This window comes from Acinonyx jubatus, chromosome B2, assembly GCF_027475565.1.
Source record: "Acinonyx jubatus isolate Ajub_Pintada_27869175 chromosome B2, VMU_Ajub_asm_v1.0, whole genome shotgun sequence".
Taxonomy (NCBI): Eukaryota; Metazoa; Chordata; class Mammalia; order Carnivora; family Felidae; genus Acinonyx; species Acinonyx jubatus.
In genome coordinates, this window is record NC_069385.1 from 41,142,247 (window position 1) to 41,162,399 (window position 20,153).

At 36.9% G+C, this 20,153-nt stretch overlaps 1 protein-coding gene across 12 annotated transcripts in view; it reads right to left on the reverse strand.

The window, feature by feature from the left end:
• The window catches only part of PKIB (cAMP-dependent protein kinase inhibitor beta), a 176,672-nt gene that overhangs the window by 50,208 nt on the left and 106,311 nt on the right, over positions 1–20,153 (reverse strand). For 2 of the 12 annotated variants that reach the window (XM_053222319.1, XM_053222318.1), the window contains exon 4: positions 463–574. The exons of the other annotated variants lie outside the window; for them this stretch is intronic. The gene's annotated coding sequence lies outside the window, so the exon portion shown is untranslated. The remainder of the gene's footprint in view (positions 1–462; positions 575–20,153) is intronic. 12 annotated transcript variants of the gene reach the window in all.

The following is a 20,153-nucleotide window of genomic DNA, read 5'->3' on the forward strand; positions in this document are numbered from 1 at the left end:
CAGTGTTAAGATTGGAACCCAGGTCTGCCGGACACCAAGTCATACTGTGCCAAGAACAGCAGCATAACTTCATTAAATCAACCCACAGGAGCAGCACAAAGTAAATATGTGGGCAAGGAGAGTTGACCAACTCTACTTTAGAGGTTATTTTGGATATGCCACATTTCTTTTCAAAGTGTTTTTAGGGGAGTCTGGGCGGCTCAGTTGGTTAAGCGTCCGACTTCAGCTCAGGTCATGATCTCACAGCTCAGGTGTTCGAGCACGTCGGGCTCTGTGCTGACAGCTCAGGGCCTGGAGCCGGCTTCGGATTCTGTGTCTCCCTCTCTCTCTGTCCCTCCTTTGCTCACGCTCTCTGTCTCTCAGAAATAAATAAATGTTTAAAAATTAAAAAAACAAACACAAGTGGTTTTTACAGGATATTCTATCAGCGTTGGACTTTAATACCGGATGCGCCATCCTCACCTTGATGAGGTCAGTAGCCTGTTTAAAGCAGTCAGCTCTGTTTTTTTAGAAGCACAGCAATATCCCTGAAGGCCATTCGGGACAGCAGTAAATGTGTTATCATCTTCTATATCTACCAGAAAGTGATTTGACAGGCTTTTAGATTAACAGAGGTGCTAAGTAGGAGAGGAGTACCAAAAACTGTAAATAGATATTCAATTTTAAATAATATATATTATATTAAGCATAATAATAATATATACTATTATTATATACAAATTTATTATCATTATTATTATTATTATTATTATTATTATCATTTAGTGTCCTTTGGGGTAAGTCAAGATGCTCTTATAAAATGGACATAAATAATGACCTTTTACAAAACAGTAAACACTTCGGACTTTAGTTTCTATATGTACACAGATAGCCTGTGGGAGCTTTAAGGGCTTTTCAATGTAAGCCTTCTTGAGCCTCTTTGAGGGGCAGTGTCACAGGCGGGAACACTGGGCAAATGAAGTCAGACACTCCTAAAGGTCTGGTCAGAGAAGGCTAAAGCTGGGAGAGATTCTAATACTAAAGACAGTATAATGCCATGCACATGAGGTTTGGAGCCAGACTGTCTCTAGAACTTAATAGCTGTAAGTTGGATAACTTCAGCCCAGTTATCTTTATTTATAATGTGGAAAGAAAACTTCTGCCTCACAGAGCAATATGTTATGAACATTAAGTGAGACAATGTCTGAAAAGTACTTGGTATAATGCCTAACACATAATAAGTGCTAAATAAACAATAGTCGTTATTCGGACATTCCTTGTACCAAAGGAGAAACTGTACTTTGTACTTACTGAAGAGTAAATGACTAACACAAGATCATAGGCCATTTCTTCATTGGGGTGAGGGGACAGGAGGGAATATAAACTCAGCTTCATCTAAATCAAATTGCTCTAAATAACCAATTACCAACATAGGACCAGAAAATGTCCAAGGAAATTTCAAATGCACTTTATTTTTTTTTTCATTAATAAAACTGACTTTATATCCAACTCTTTTTCCTCTTCCTGACCTCCATTTCCTTTTAAAACTAACTCTGTATGAATTCCTGTGCGATTTTGATTCTCTTAGTGGTTGGGCTAACAGTGGCCTTCTTGAATCTACTTTGTCCTGATATTCTCAGTTATTGCTCTTTCTCCTATAGTCTAGGAAAAGCATACATAAAAGAGAAATATATTAGAGGAACTTTATTCAAAAGTCATATGTCTTTGCTAACTATTTAACATGCTGCAGATTTAGATATTTCTATCTAAATAAGATATAGAATGTTAGTTTCAGATTTTAGATTAATATTAAGAAAAAAGCCCACCCTGGAATAGTATTTTGAGATAAATCCATTCCTAAAGGGTCTTTTAAGAGTACCTCTTGAGCACCAAATGTAAGAACAATCTCTAAAAAGTAAACGGACCAGGTAAAGACTTCATACCCATTTCGGATAAAGAGACTTAGGCTAAAATGTTCATTTCTGGTTTTCCTACTTATCTTTGCTAAGAGAGGCAGCCTAGTCTTGTTTCTTTTTGTCAGTTGTTTGCTGTTCTTTTGAAGATTTTTTAAATCCAGGTATATGGGTCAACCAAAAAAAACCCTTCACTTTTCTAATTTATGATCTGTATAGAACTGGAGAGGGATTTGTAGCAGGTTACCGCATTAGGCCGTATGGACTACACTTCATGTCTACCACTCACACCGTAGTCCCACGCTCGTGTCTAAATTTAAAAACTGTTGATGCCATTGAAGTACAATTTTAGAATAAAGGAAAACCTTAAGACACTTTTTCTAAAGATTTATGTTTCCCCAGAGCACTGTTTACTGGACACACTAAATTAAATATACTTGCTTGCGAGATGAATTAACTTATTTTTTTGTTGATTTTTTTTACCTTATTTTAATTTTATTATTTTTTAAAATTTAAACCCAAGTTTGTTAACATATAGTGTAATAATGATTTCAGGAATAAAATTTAGTGATTCATCACTTACATATAACACCCAGTGCTCATCCCAACAAGCATCCTCCTTAATGCCCATCACCCATTTAGCCCATGCCCGCACCCAACACCCCACCAACAACCCTCAGTTTGTTCTCTGTATTAAAGAGACTCCTAGGATTTGACTCCCTGTCTGTTTTTATGTTACTTCTGCTTCCCTTTCCCTTATGTTGATCTGTTTTGCTTCTACATATGAATGAAATCATATGATGTCTTTCTCTGGCCGATTCATTTTGCTTAGCATAATACACTCTACTTCCATCCACATTGTTGCAAATGGCAAGGTTTCATTCTTTTTCATCACTATATATATATATATATATATATATATATATACACACACACACACACACACACACACACACACACACACCACATCTTCTTTATCCATTCATCAGTCAATGGATATTTGGGTTTTTTCCATACTTTGGCTATGGTTGATAGCACTGCTATAAACACTGGTGTACATGTGCCCCTTCAAATCAGCACTCCTATATCCTTTGGATAAATACCTAGTAGTGTAATTGCTGGGTCATACAGTAGTTCTATTTTTAATTTTTGAGGAAAAGAAGATGAATTAACTTATTTAGAAGCCTTCACTTTAACTTATTTAGATATGCTTCACATTAAGACATTAAATTCAGGGGCTCCTGGGTGGCTCAGTCTGGTGAGCATCTTGACTTTGGTTCAGGTGGTGATCTCGTGGTTTGTGAGTCTGAGCCCCACATCGGGCTCACTGCTGTCAGTGCAGAGCCTGCTTCAGATCCTCTGTCCCCCTCTCTTTATGCCTCTTCCCCAGTCTCACTCTCAAAAATAAAAATAAAAATAAAAATAAAGATATTTCATTAATCAATAAAAGATTATGGACAGACCAGAAAAAGAGGCAAAACTCAGCAAAAATAGATACAATGTCAAAATTATCTCCTTCCTTGAATTTGAGAGTGACTACATGTCTCAGACTTAGGCCAGTGACATTTACTACTAACTGAATTAACATCTCCGATAACAGCACTTTATTCATGTCAGGATTTATCTGGCTCGAAGAAAAATGACAGCTGCAGTGGTGATTCACTAAAACCGATTCTCAGCGAAGCAGCTGCTGCGGAAAGCTGTGCTCCTCACATCAATCATGCGCTGATTGTGACAGCGAGTTGCGTCACATCATCTGCTCAGTCGATTGATTTCGTGATTGTTGATATTTGCATTGCATTGCAGTGCTACTGTTGTCATATCATGCTGCACTAGTTGAAATAACATCATCTGGGGGACACTTCAAATATGAGAAAACCCACATAATCATGAAAATACAGCCATTTTGTGAAGGAGGTGCTGAAAGAGCAATCACTCTAACTGCTAAGAGACTAACTTATTTTCAGTAGAGTGAGTCCACCCACTTCTATGCTCCTCTGAGGAATTGGCCTCAGTCGGTCACACTTCAGCAGTGTCACAAATCCCAGATTTGGAGTCATAGGTTGGATCGTGTCCCCTAAAAAGACATGTTGAAGTCCTAACCCCAGTACCTGTGAATGGATCTTATTTGGAAATAGAATCTCTGTAGATATAACCAAGTTAAGATGAGGTTATACTGAATTAGGGTAGGACTTTAACCCAATATGACTGTGTATCCTTATAAAAAGAGGGAAGACAATGTGAAGACACAAAGATACAGGGAAAATGTCAGGGAGAGATGGAAGCAGAAGTTGGAGTAATGCATCTACAGGCCAAGGAATACGTGGTGCTACCAGAAGCTGGAAGAGACCAGGAAGGATCCTCCCCAAGAGGTTTTGAAGGGAGCATAGTCTTGTCGACAGTCGCTTCACATTTCTGGCTTCCAGATTGTGGAAGAATAAATTTCTGTTCTTTTTAAGCCATTCAGTTTGTGGTACTTTGTAATGGCAGCTCTTTTGGGGCATCCATCCGGAGATGGCGAAAGAGCATCAGCTGCTCTTAGAGAGCGTGAGTATACACAGCGTTGACCGAGGGAACCATAGTGCCTAAATGGACTTTTCTTACAGGCCATGTTTACTCAGATTAGAGACCGTTCTCAAATTAAAGCATCCTTAAGTGTGTAGATAATTCTGAGGATAGACAAAATCAAGATCAAACTAATGGGTCTTAGATGTGAAAATATGTAAAAATAGCTTGCGATGAACCAAATATCCCATAACACCTTGTGTTTCTAGTGCCTCCTGTCAGTATTAACAAATGTCAAGTTGTCACCACATTTACTTCTAAAATGTTCCAACACACTCAAAAGAATGAACAGATGTATTAGAATCACTAGAGTACCTATTTCCATGAAGTTTTTCAAAGCAAAGAAAGTGCAGAAGAAATGGCACGGTCAGGATAAGTAAAACAGGAATAGGCTTGAGGGATTAAGGCATTAAACTAAGCCTTCATGATTCTTGCTTAAGCTTTTTTTTTTTTTTTGGAAGGTAGAAAAACATAGCAGCTAGATTCAGACACGCTTGAGTTATGCTAGCTCCACCTCTAGTGAGGTCTGTGTCTTTGGACAAGTTACGTGTCCTCTCTGAACTTCAACTCACTCATGAGTAAATGAGACTAATAATCCCACCAACTTTATAAAGAAAGCATTTGGTAATTATTAGCAATTATTATTACTACTAATCTCCATGTTAACTTAAATTGCCACTTCACTCATGGAAGAGATGTGCCTCCACACCTCTGCTTTCTGTTTTTAAACCAGAATGAAATAAAGTCAACTGCAAAATAGTTCAACTCTAAATTTGTACCCATAGTGCCTCACCTCCCGGTGGATGACATGCAATTGGACAGAAAAAGTAAGTCTTTTGCAAACCTTGTTGACAAGAATTTTTCTAAAATATTCTAATCCCTTTCTCCTGTTTGGTAAATGGAAGATATTGGACATAACACTATCTTTTAAATCATTGAGCCTCTTGCAGTTTTTGATGGTCATTATATATTCTGAATATCAAATATTATTAGGATAATCTTTCTTATATAATACTTCAAACTAGTAAATATATCAAAATGGTCTTCTATAATGTACAAACATGCTCATTGTGCTGTTTATCCCCTTATAATGTCATCCTATTCTTTTGCTTCATTTTGTTTCTTCTGAAGTAGAACTTCAGATATGTAAAAAGCCAGTTATCATGCCCTCACTCTTTTCTTCTCAAACTATCAACTATAGGTAATTTGATATTTTTAAAACTTCTTCCAACATGTTGAACAGTTGTTTTTGAACCCAAATTAGTTATTTACTTTAAAGACTGACAACTTTAATATTGTTGATTTCAGTTTACCAATCTGGTCTGAGATATGTAGCAATTCCACCACATGCTGCCCCTCCCAGTGTTGTCTCATCAGCAAAGTTGAAAAAAAAAAAAGATACAGGGAAATATTCTAATACTAAACAAAGCTTCCCCGATAACAGTGCTAAGAATGTCACTAGAGATTTTTCTCCACCTTGAATTGTGTCCATTCAAGAAAGGAATACAGAATTTATAAATAAATAGATTTTGGATCTGAAGACTTCACATGGCTAAGACAACACTACTCCCCAAACTGATCTACAGATTCAAATACAAGCAACATCAAAATCCCAGCTTCCTTTTCTGCATAAATTGACACACTGATCTAAAATTTAGCGGGAAAGTAAGACATGTAAAACAGCCAAAACAATCTTGAAAAAGAACAATTCTGGAGGACTCACACATCTCAATTTCAAAACTTAACACAAAGCCATAGTAATCAAGACAGTGTGACACTCACATAAGGACATACATGTATAACTGAGAGTCTAGAAAATAAACCCATATATTTATGGTCATTTGACTTTCAACAACAGTGTCAAGGTACCTGAATTGGGGCAAGAATTGTCTTCTCAACAAAGGGTGCCAGGACAACCGGATATCCAGATGCAAAAGAATGAAGTTGGACCCATCTCATACCATACACAAGAATTAATTCAAAATGTATCACAGAGCTAAATGTAAGACCTAAAACTATAAAACTCCTAGAAGATAAATAAGAATAAATCTTTATGACCTTGGGGTAGGCAATAGTTTCTTAGACATAACACCAAAAGCACAGGTAACAAAAGAAAAAAATAGATAAACGGAACTTCACTAAAATCAAAAACTTTTGTGTATTAAAGGACACCTTCAAAAAGTGAAGAGGATATTCACAGATGCGAAGAAACTATTTGCCAATCATATACCTGATTAGAAACTTGTATCTAGAGTATATAAGAACTATTACAATTAAATAATAAAAGATAAATAACCCAATTTAGAAAATGGGCAACAGATATTAATAGACATTTCTCCGAAGAAGGTATGCAAATAGTCAATAATTAGCACATGAAAAGATGTGCAACATCATTATCCAATAGGAAAATGCAAATTAAAACCACAATGAAATACCGCTTTATACCAGGATGGCTTTGGACAAGTATTGGCAAGGATATGGAGAAACTGAAAGTCTCATTTAGTGCTGGTTAGAATGTAAAGTAGTGCAGCCTCACTGGAAAATAGTTTGCCAATTCCTCAAATTGTTAGACATAGTTACTATATGACCCAGCCGTTCTACTCCTAGGTATATATACCCAAGAAAAATAAAAGGATATATTCATGGGAAGACTTATACAGGCACAACATTTTAACACTGCTTCACAACAATATCATTCATAATAACCAAAAAGCAACCCAAATATCTATCAACTGAAGAACACACAAACAAAATGTGGCCTGCCTTCGATTTAGTTTATTCAGCAATAAAAAGTAATGAAGTACTGATACATGCTACAATGTAGATGAAATTTGAAAACATTATGCTAAATGAAACAAAACACATATATGTTTCCATGTACATAAAATGTCCAAAATATGCTAATTTATAGAAACAAAGTAGATTTGTGGTTTCTTGTGGCTGGTGTGGTGGGGGGGGTGGTTTGGGGAGAACCGGGGAGTCACAACGAATGGCTTTAGGATTTCTCTTTGTGGTGATGAAAATGATATAAAGTTGATGGCAGAGAGATGTATGAATATGCTAGAAACCATTGAACTAGATTCTCTACATGGGTCACTTTTATGGTATGTTAATTATATGTCAACAAAGATTTTTTTTTAAGTTAAATAAATTTACTGTAAAACATCCATAAAGGATGTTAACGTTTAGCGTAAATACTAATATGAAAGAGAATTTATGTGCAATATGCCACTCAAGATTATCCATACAGCCATTTATTCTTAAAGAATTTTGAGCAACACATTGATTGCAGATCTCAACTTGAACTTCTTTTTTTGAAAAAGGGAACATAGAGTTAGGATGCCAGCTTGTTACATTTAACATATCTCGCATATTTTCTCTACCTTTTGATTATTTTTCTAAAATAGTAAGAAACATCTAATATGAATATTCAAACTACAAATAGAAATGTTTCTATATAGAAAGGTTTATTAAAGGGGTGAGTGTTTTAGATAAGTGGTAAAGTGATTGCAGGAATATGCAAATCACTGAGATATTCTCCTCTATTCACAACTCAGTTCCAAATCTGTTTTCCTGAAGAAGCCACACATTTCCATAAGAAAGCGTGCTTTCTTTGGTCTTTTAATAACAGACACAATCATCCCTCAGACTATAAAATAGTATGGGAAGGGGGTTGTCTTATTTTATTTTGACCAAGAATTTATGTTTGATAGAACAGGAATTTTTTGGTGCAAGTAACCATAAATTTATTTAATTCTAAGATATTCATGCCTTTCATGCTTTCCAGTGATTACCATCCTAAACATGCAGTAAGCTCTCTTGGCCATGAAGTCTATGTGAGGAGGATGTGACTATGTCTATGGTTAGGCTTCTAAGAGAACAACTGATCACAGAGTTACAGAATGCTAGAGTTGGAAGGAGCCTTAGAGAAGAATATATTTAAATCTTTAATCTCCATTCTCTAATTTCAGAAGAGGCCCTATATGCCATCGTTCCTGAACGAGTTGCCAAAATGAAGAGCAGAGGCAGAATTAGAACTCAGACCTTCTAAGACCCTCCCCAGTGTTCTTTTCACCACATCATATTGTCTTTGAATACATAACACAACATGGGTTTCTTTGCTCTTGACCATGTTGTCAACAAGAATGAATGTGCATACAAATAACCCACCATGTTTTGTGGGGCTTTTCTTATGCACATCAGAATCCTCTGGATTCTGCTGTGTTCAGAAAACACCTGCAAATGATTCAGTGTTTAGATTTTTCATTCAAGCAGAATTTGACATTTCTAACTCATTTGTAAAGGCAGACTGAAGTACATAATTAATTTTAATGTTCTTTCAGAACATTTTAATATCATGCTGCACAGGATAAGTGTTTTTCTTTTTTCTATTTCTTTTGTGCAGTGCTTTCTATTCACACAGCCATTCTCTGTGTCTTTTCGTATAAAAGCTTCTTGTATTTTACATTTTTTTTCCTTATTTGTGTCCTCTAAAGATAGCATGAGCAGAAATCACTCAGCTAATAGATTTTCAAATTCTTCGCTTTTGCATTTACAAATTCTCCTCTTGCTAATTCATTTAACCAATGCCAGTCCATGCATAGACAACTTTACCCAAAAAAAAATCTGAGATAGGGGCACCTGGGTGGCTCAGTTGGTTGAGCGTCCGACTTTGGTTCAGGTCATGATCTCGCGGTCCATGAATTAGAGCCCTGCATTGGGCTCTGTACTGACAGCTCAGACCCTGGAGCCTGCTTCAGATTCTGTGTCTCCCTCTCTCTGCCCCTCCCCCACTCATGCTCTGTCTCTCTCTCTCTCTCTCTCTCTCTCTCTCTCTCTTTCTCTCTTTGTCTGTCAAAAATAAATAAACTTTAAAATTTTTTTTAAAAATCTGAGATAGTTTACTAAATTAAAATTTTAGATGCTAGTTAAGAATATGACTTCTTTCAAAGAGGGAAATTCTTGCCTGGGCCTTAAGAACAACAGAATATCTTCCTCTACTAAGTTAAAGCTTACTCAGTGCCTGAGTGGAAAAAACAAATAAATCAAGTACCGATAGATAAATCATATAATAGCCAAATGGTTTTGCACAATGATTTTACACTTTGATTTATCAATAGATTCAAATGATTCACAATGTCTTTTAAAAACATAATTAAATTTTGCATCATCTCTGAGGGAAACAGCATGGTAAGGGCTGAATATTCTTGATGCCAAAAATTTTAAAAATATGTAATAACTCTGTGTTGAAATTTAAAACTACATTCAAGTATGTTTTATGTGTATATATAAAGTCTCATTAATTTTGCTAAGTACATTTATAGAGTAAATAAAATTCTAATGAGAAGTAGAGATCTTCAAACTTGTCAAGAAAATGAAGTATTTAGAAGTAATCTATTTCCACGTAAATAATATGCAAACAAAAACATTTTACTCATTTAAATAGTCCATATGACTTCTATTTGATGAATTCTAGTTTTTGTTTCTCATGAAAAAAAATTGCTTTGATTAAAAAATTAAATACAGCTTCCTGTTTATTATTATTATAAAATATTAATAACATTAATCTATGATTCTATCATATTCAAATTCATATATGATAGAATCTATGATTCTACCATATTCCCAGTGTTTAGAAGACTTCCTGGCAGATGGTAAGTAGGGGCTTAATAAAAATTTATCAGGGCACCTGGGTGGCTCAATCGGTTGAGTGGCTGACTCTTGATTTTGGCTCAGGTCATGATCTCACAGTTGTGGGACGGAGCCCTACACTGGGCTCTGTGCTGAGCGTGGAGCACGCTTAAGATTCTTTCTCTCTGCCTCTCTCTCTCTGCCTCTCTCTCTCTCTCTCTCTCTCTTTCTCTCCATCTCTTGCTCCCTCTACCCTGGCTCGCTCTCTCTCTAAAAAGAAAAAAGAAAATAAAGTGAAAAAAAATTTGTCAAGGGGCACTTGGGTAGCTCACTTGGTTGAGCATCCGACTCTTGACTTTAGCTCAGGTCATGATACCAGGGCTGTGGGATGGAGCCCAGCATCAGGCTCTGTGCTGAGCATAGAGCCTGCTGAGGATTCTCTCTCTCTCTCTCTGTCTCCCTCTGACCTTCTCCCTCGCTCACACATACTCTCTCTCTCAAAAAAATAACTGTCAAATGAATACTAAATAAATGAATAAGTATCATTGGTAATATAAACATCTAACATTACCCAGTGCTTTGAATGTACCAGGAATGATGTGAAACTCTATTTTGTTGCTTTCATCTTCAAACAGCCCCACTGGGGATGAACTACTGTCATCTCCATTTTATACATGAGGCCAAGTTTATTTTTTTATTGTTTTTTTAATGTTCTTTTTTCAAGTTTTTAAAATTTATTTTAATTAATTAATTAATTTTTAAATTTACATCCAAGTTAGTTGTGCAACAATGATTTCAAGAGTAGATTCAAGATGCCCCTTACCCATTTAGCCCATCCCCCCTCCCACAACCCCTCTAGCAACCCTCTATTTGTTCTCTATATTTAAGTCTTTTATGTTTTGTCCCCTCCCCTGTTTCTATATTAGTTTTGCTTCCCTTCTCTTATTTTCATCTGTTTTGTGTCTTAAGGTCCTCTTATGAGTGAAGTCATATGATATTTGTCTTTCTCTGACTGACCAATTTCCCTTAGCCTAATACCCTCTAGTTCCATCCATGTAGTTGCAAATGGCAAGATTTCATTCTTCTTGATCACTGAGTAATACTCCATTGCATATACATACCACACCTTCTTTATCCATTCATCCATCGATGCACATTTGGGCTCTTTCTATACTTTGGCTATTGTTGATAGTGCTGCTATAAACATGGGGGTGCATGTGTCCCTTAGAAACAGCATACCTGTATCCCTTGGATAAATACCTAGTAGTACAATTGCTGGGTCGTAGGGTAGTTCTATTTTTAATTTTTTGAGGAAACTCAATCCTGTTTTCCAGAGTGGCTGCACCAGTTTGCATTCCCACCAGCAGTCCAAAAGAGATCCTCTTTCTCTGCATCCTCGCCAACATCTGTTGTTGCCTGAGTTGTTAATGTTAGCCATTCTGACAGGTGTGAGGTGGTATCTCACTGTGGTTTTGATTTGTATTTCCCTGATGATGAGTGGTCTTGAGCATTTTTTCATGCGTCTGCTAGCCATCTAGGGCTGTCTTCTTTGGAGAAGTGTCTATTCATGTCTTTTGCACAGTTCTTCTTTGAATTATTTGTTTTTTGGGTGTTGAGTTTGATAAGTTCTTTATAGATTTTGGATACTAACCTTTTATCTGATATGTCATTTGCAAATATCTTCTCCCATTCTGTCGGTTGCCTTTTAGTTTTGATGATTGTTTCCTACACTGTGCAGAAGCTCTTCATTTTGATGAGGTACCAATAACTCATTCTTGCTTTTGTTTCCCTTGCCTCCAGAGATGTGTTGAGTAAGAAGTTGCTCTGGCTGACTCTGAGGTCAAAGAGGTTTTTGCCTGCTTTATCCTCTAGGATTTTGATGGCTTCCTTTCTTATGTTTAGGTCTTTCATCCACTTTGAGTTTACTTTTGTGTATGGTGTAAGAAAGTGGTCCAGGTTCATTTTCCTGCATGTCACTGCCTAGTTTTCCCAGCACCATTTGCTGAAGAGACTGTCTTTTGTCCATTGGATATTCTTTCCTGCTTTGTCCAAGAATAGTTGGCCATACGTTTGTGGGTCCATTTCTGGGTTCTCTATTCTGTTCCATTGATCTGAGTGTCTGTTTTTGTGCCAGTACCATACTGTCTTGATGATTACAGCTTTGTAATACATCTTGAAGTCTGGGATTGTGATGCCTCCAGCTTTGGTTTTCTTTTTCAAGACTGCTTTGTCTATTTGGGATCTCTTCTGGTTCCATACAAATTTTAGGATTGTTTGTTCTAGCTCTGTGAAGAATGTTGGTGTTATTTTGATAGGGATTGCTAATGTTTATTTTTGAGAGAGAGAGACAGAGACAGAGACAGAGAGGGAGAGAGAGAGAATGAGTGGGGAAGGGGCAGAGAGAGAAGGAGACACATAATTTGAAGCAGGTTCCAGGCCCTGAGCTGTCGGCACACAGCCTGATGTGGGGCTTGAACTCATGAACCGTGAGATCATGACCTGAGCTGAAGTCAGATGCTTAACGGATTGAGTCACCCAGGCGTCCCTACATGAGGCTAAGTTTAGAAGGCTAAGTAAATCTCCAAGGCTGCCCATTGAGAAAGTTTGACAACATTAACAACATTCTTATAGATCAGATACTAAAATCCTCAATTTATAGATAAGCACATAGAGTCTGTTATCCTGGTTTTCCCTCAATTATTAGGCTTATTTTTATTATGGTCTTTTTTGAGTCATAAGCCAAAGAAATAAAGTATAGTCACAGTCCTTCCATACTTTGTTCCAAGTCCTGTTTTTGGTTGGACTCTGGTTAAGGCATAAATATATAATAAAAGTAACTTCTACCTGGCAACTAAAATATGCTACATAAATAATATGAATTATTATCATAGTGTGCCTAACATTTTAAAGATAAATATGATTTGATTATCCTTATTTCATTGATTAGAAAACTGAGGCTAGGAGAGGTTGCCCAAGCCACAAGCTAGTTAGTGCCAGGGTCAAGATTCAACCTCAGATTTTCTGTCTAATCCAAACACACTTACCAAATTATTAGTACTTCTCATCTTCTGGGGATAAAAACTTTCCCAGAACTTTGGCAAACTAGAATTGCCCCATGCCTGAACCTGGTCCCAAAAAGCAGACTCTTCTCTATGAGCTTCACAGATTTCAATGATGCATCAAAGCAATAAAGACATAAGGGGCACAACATATTATTAGAATTCTTCCATAGTGGACCCAGAGTATTTCCTGGACAAGAAATCCATTGGTGGTAACCTAATTTTCACTCCACCTTCCATGGAATATAAACTCTTCAACTTGTCTTTAGTAATATTAGTGCCTTATGCTTGTGATACTGCATTTTTCATGTTTTATCACATTCAAAGCTGACCAAATTTATTTGTAAAAATATCTCATTAATTTCACACATTTCCTGAGCTAACAATACAATCTTTATTGTATACAGGGAAAGGAAAAGAATGAATGCTGAGAACTTCCCTATTGAAGAGACCCATGTTTCCTTCAGAACCATCAGTGACCCCTGGTTCAGATTTAAGGTAAAAAGATATAGCAGCCAGCAATGGTCTGGAGGCAGATCTGCTGTTGCCAACAACATGAGGCTCTCCTCTGGCCATAATTGAGAAAGAGTTCCACACAGAAGGTCCCTACAACTAAGGAAAAATCAAGCTTGAATTCTAACCTTGTTAAACTTCTATAGTAATGTGCACATTACCCCATCATGAGAGCAATAACTGCAAATTTGAAAAAAAGAGCAAATGAGTGCATACATGAATGAAGGCAATTAGTGAAAAGTTCAAAGTCAGGCAACTGGATTTGTTTCACCTCAAGGGATAATATGTAAGTCGTAATCTTAAAAGACTCAGCAACCTAAGCTAATACATTTCCTACTCTGTGAGTAATATATGTACCCCAAAATTTATATATATGCATATAACTTATATATAACAATAATTACATATTATAATTATATTGATTATATTATAATTATATAAATATATAAATTATATAAATAAATATATATACATAAATACTTTTCTGAATTTGTAAATCAAATCTGACTCATCATTTACTAAGGACTATTCAATTATCATAATTATATAGTAACTTACCCAGAGCCCATATGTGCAGGTGTTGTCAAAGTATAATATAAATGACTGCACCCAAACCACTTCTGTAAATATAAGTTATATCCAATATTTCCTACTAATTACTTCAGAACTAGCATGAAACTAACCTCTTCCAAAAATATTTTAGGGGGCCCTCCAGAAGATTAAAATTACATAACATTTCTAATTATTCTTAATTCTGGAACTAAGGTTCCAGGCAGTTTTTCTTTGAAATTTGTATGAAAGACTAGTAAATTTAATGAATATCCTAATCAACATGATGTAAAGAATTTAATCTAGAGATTCAGGACAACAGCAGAGAATTAGAATTTGTGAGTATTTCTTTAGGGTTATCATATGCATCACCACATATCTAATATTTGATAAACCCCTTATCTTTAGTTACATCCCTTAATTGCTCTAGCAAGAGCTGCAGATTCCTGCCTCCATGAGACTGAATCGAAAGAACTTTTATTGGTGGTTTGAGTATGTTGAGATGTAGCTGAAAGTCAGTGTTTAAGCTGAATTACTACCTAATCTTTAAAGCTTAGACACACACAGCTGAAGAAAGCTCAATAAATATCAATGCAGTTTGCTGAAAACATCAATGTAAGATCCCAAGAAACTCCTGCTTAACTGTGAGGAAGAAGAAAGCAACATGCAGATATGCCCAAAACAAGAGACAATCCAAATACTTCTGTAATCATTCACTTATAAGTTCTCCTCATTACCAAGTCTACAAATTACCCTCAAAACAAAGCTTAATTAGCTCCAAAGTATCATCTTAACATCAGTCATTGGTGTCATTAAAAGTGAGTAACAATATTAATGTAAATGGTGATACTGAGTTAGGATGAATAGCCAACTGAATAATCACTCTGAAGAAAAAACAAAACAAAACAAAAACACTAACATTTCCAAACATCTTGGTGATGTTCATGAGAACTTCAAATGAAGAAATCACCAAGAGCAATTTAGACTCGAGTTCTAGTGGATAAAGGAAGAAGCTGAGAGCAACCACTTGAAAGCTTTGTCATTCATTCATTTAACAATGTATTGGACAACTAAAACCTAGAGGTGAGTAAAGTAGTAAATAAGAAAGGCAATATCCTACTAATTCACAGTTTTGAGTGGGGCTATGAAGGGGAAAATGAAAAGTCAAGGACAATCTAAATTAGGTGGGGAGATCAGAGACAGCACTCTAAGGCAAACTTGGTAGAGCTGCCCATGGCAAACATACCAACTGCACCATGGAGCAAAATATGGGGATCACCGGTGACCTTGTCTTCACTAATAAAATGATGTACTTTTACCTACATGCCAGTTCTGCCTCTGCACCCTCAGTATCACATCTACAATTTAGGGATGCCCTCATTTCTCTTCTCTTCTATTCCGGGGAGTCGTGGCTCCTCCCTCCACCTCCTTTCCCCTTTACCTCCTCCCAGCTGGTCTCCTCTTGGCTGGCTGTATGTTTAAAGCTCTGGCTCTGAGGTCCTGCTGTGTTATGAGGCCAGGATCAGAAGAATGAGAATCAGTCAGGTGATATGTACGCATGGGGACAAATCTCAACACTGATAAGTCAGTGTGGCTAAAAAGCTTTTCTTGATGTTATAGGAGTGATTCCTTACCACAATAGCTACGCAAAATGTATTTTTCTCAAATTCAAGCACTACATTTAAAAATCTAAGTAAACAAATTTCATCTAATTCCCTATAAATTGCTTCTTTCCAATTATTTAGGAATATGTTTAAGATCTTAGTGTTCAGTGTACCTAAAATAAAAATGAGGTTTATGCTATTATTTTCATTCTTTAAAAGAGCATTTAAAATTTGATGATATAGGAGCACCTGGGTGGCTCAGTTGGTTGAGTGTCTGTCTTCAGCTCAGGTCATGATCTCGTGGTTTGTGGGTTTGAGCCCCACATTGGGCTCTGTGCTGACAGCTCAGAGCCTAGAGCCTGCTTCAGATTCTGTGTCTCCCTCTCTGCCCATCCCCCACTCGCACTGTGTCTCTTTCTCTCAAAAATAAACATTAAATTTTAAAAAATCATTACAAAATGTGATAATATAATGGCTACAACAAGATAGTGTTTTAAATAACAGATTTACCAGATCTGTTATTTAATGGAGATAAACATTACCCTCGTCAGATTCTACTGGCACACACAATAGCTCAATAACCAACTGTTGTTTTTAGGTATAAACATTTGCAGATGTTAAATCTGAAGATTCCTAGTTAGCAAGAAAAAAAATCTAAGAATATTACATATCCGGGCAAACAAACCTCACAATACCATGAAAGACAAATTACCATCAGGGGTAGAAAAAAAAATACTAAAATAAGCACCTTCTTAGGTTTCTAAGTTTCAAAGCCCTATAGCTGGACAGAACATAAATAATTGTTTCTTTTTGAGTGTTTTATAGACAGAATCAAACCCAAAATGACTGTGTTCCTAAGAACTTTTTTATACAGGCTAACTTTTTAAAAATTAAGTTGCTTTTTTTAGCAATATAATTATTGTCTGTTTTCTCTAGTGATTTACATTTTTCCCATAATTTTCATCACAATTAGTAGTTGTATTATTTGCATGTTTGTTTGTCTGTCTTCTCTGCCAGACTATTACCTCCACCATGAAGGCAGCTACCATTTCCACTTTTGTTGCATGTCCTTAGGTCCCGGTAGGCCATCAACATATCTTTATCAAATACATGGTACCTATATATAAGAATTTAAAATTCCTGAGTGGAATGCAGGAAAGGAAACATGGAGACTGTTATTTAAATTCTGACCATATTAGCAGTATAAACAAAAAAGTAAACTAACAGGAGCTATATTCTTTTTGTACATGAGGAAAATGAATCCAAAATATTTAGATGTCAAAATTTCTCTTCCCAATACTAAAACTGTGAAAGAGTATAAATTTTTTTTAAAAAGTAACGTAATATATTCCATCAGGTTATGAGTAAATCAATACAGAAAAATTTAACAACTAATGATTAGGAATAAGGCTTACGTTTGTTTTTAGAGTTTGAGGATAGAATACGAAAACGTAGGTTACGTTCTTAAAATCTACAATCACACAATAATGCCAGTTGGTATTTTTATACCTTAAAATATACAACCTTAGCCTTGGTTAACAACACTGAGCATAGTAGACTTTCAATAAACATCTATTAATACAAATGATATTCTAGAGGTAAATGGTAATTATTACGAGTTTGCCTTTAGAATATGAACTATGGAGGCACAGTGGAAAGACTGGAGGAAATGTCTAGAATGACAACTCTTACCTCCACCTTAAATGTTATTTGTGTACACATTTTTATGTTCAGAAAGTAGAGAGGTGGCAACAAGAAAAATATATCTTGTTAAGCACCTACTCTGTACCATGCACTTTTCATACACATGATCTTATTCCAACATAATATTCTGAATTATCTCCATTTTTCTTTATGAAGAAACCACAGTTTAGAAAACTTAACTCGGAGCACCTGGATGGCTCAGTTGGTTAAACCTCTCACTCTTGATTTTGGCTCAGATCATTATCTCATGATTCATGAGATGGAGCCTCACTTGGGTCTCTGTGCTGACAGCGTGGAACCTACTTGGGATTTTCTATCTCCCTCTCTCTCTGCCCCTTTGTTGCTCACATGCCTGCATTCTCTCTCTCTCTCTCTCTCTCTCTCTCTCTCTCTCTCTCTCAAGAAATAAATAAACATAAAAAAAAATTTTCTGTAGACCTAGATTCCCTATCATGTGACCCATGTATTCACATAACCAGGTCAGGCCAGGGAGTCACTTGGGCCTTACTATACTATACCTACTTCTCATGCCAAGGAAAAGTCCTGGGGACCTGCAGACACAATAAGACCACCTATTCTATTTGCCAACAGGAGAGTCAATACACTTGCTTTGACCCACAACACTCCCCCAGTAAGACGGGTTAGAAGTCTGATCCTACCAAGGGTGGTGGGGGGAGCTTGGTCAGCCAGACACAAATTACTAACCCAAAATGACTGGTGTCAATGCTGTTTGATGAATGTGCGGTTATAGGTATTGGCCCAGAGGCATCTGTCGTATGAAAAAAGCAGGCACTTGTCATAGAGCCCCAAGGACTCTTGATATACCATGCAGCAGCTTAGATTAGGAGCAGGAATACCGACTCAGTGACAAATACATGTGTGAGGAAAACATTTTATGTGTCTATACATCTGAGTTTTTATAACCCAGCTGGAGCTATGTTTCATGGGCTACTACTTGGAAAAAAGAAAGCACAGCAGTACTCCTTCAGAAGGGGGCTGCTAAGTAAGGTTGTCAATAAAAGGCCTGTAACCCTGTTAATTTTACCATCATTAACCCAGGAGATTCTAAATGGCAATGGGGCAACCGAATTGGCATCTGGATCCATGGGCGGGGCAGAGACCCAGGGACTGTGCTATATGTCAAGAAAAGTCACTATTGCCCATCCAACCACATTCCATTAAGTCTTCCACTCCTTCTACAAAGAAATAAGAAGTAGCCCCCTCTCATTTCAGTCACTTCAAGGAACTTGTTTCTAGCCCTGACAGAGACTATAGCCCAGACTTTAAAGATCTCTTCTTGCTATGCATGTGGGGGAACCAACATGAGGAGATCAGTGGCCATGGAAGGCTAAAGAATTAGGTCCCCACAAACCTTTTAATGGAACAGAATGCCCCAGTCCTCCTACTGGAGTTTGGCTCAAGACCTCAATTATTGGGAAAAACTGCCTTGCCTGGTGGGGAAAAAAGTTCACCATTTTGTTGGAAGCCAAATGTGCCCAGGCCAAAGATTTTATAACTCAACCGCCCAGGAAACTCAATGGTGGGGGTCCCCAGATCACCTTGAGGCAGATCCCCACCCCTTGTCTAAAGAATGAATTTATTGCTATGAGATCACTAAGCAGATATTCTGGATTCAATGTTTTAGTTCAAGGGTTCAAAAAAGGTCTAACAATTTGCGTGTTTGGTTAAAACATGGACCAACATTAAATGAAATCAAAAAGCCAGAACTGACTGCCTTGGTATAGAAGAAATGAATAAATGTTAAAGTGGCTTATTATGTATACATGCTTACCTACCCCAGGAGGGTGCAAAGGACACAACTTTCATTATGATGTGAGAAATAGATTTGTGAGGGAATCCCCAGGTTCCTTGAATAAATCTGTGGTCACTCTTTGTAGGTCAGAAATTACAGTGGGAATTGCTGCCATTAAACTGGCATCCCTAAATACAATGAGGAAAATTGGATGCCAGGGCCAAGTGGCAGCACTTAATCACCAAAGACAAAGCAGATGTGGTTACCATAATGGACAGCAGAACCAAAACAATAATTAGAACAGCCTGACTTGCAAACAGAAACTGATGGCATTGGGTATTTGATCATGGTGTCTCTAGAAAATAGATGGGCAATTTAACACTTACCTGATCTGCACAAACCTAAGAATTCTAGGACTAGTGAGCAGAAGTCTCTCTTGAATCATTAAAATAGAGTCACAACCTCTCAATCAATTCCTCATCTTAACCTACTTTACATACCCAGAACCCTCTGAATGAAGGAGAGGCCACTACCTTTGAGAACCTGCTGTACTGACAAAAATTCATATTGTTGATCTTTCTCCCAGTCTACAAGCACCAGTGGCAGGCAGAGATGTTGTTTGGAGATTTGGCAGGCCCTGTTGGTGAATGCAGTGCAAACCTTGAGGCTTTTGGAAGAAAGCTTTACCTTCCTTTGCAGATACCTACTCTCCTTTTGAGAAACAACTTCCGGCTTACTATGGGTCTTAGAAAAAAAATGAACAACTAACCATGGCCCACCAAATTATCATGAGACCTGAGCTTCTTATCATGAATTGGGTGCTGTCTGACCCAGCAAGTCATAAAGCTGGGCATGCATAGCAACACTCCAGTATCAACTGGAA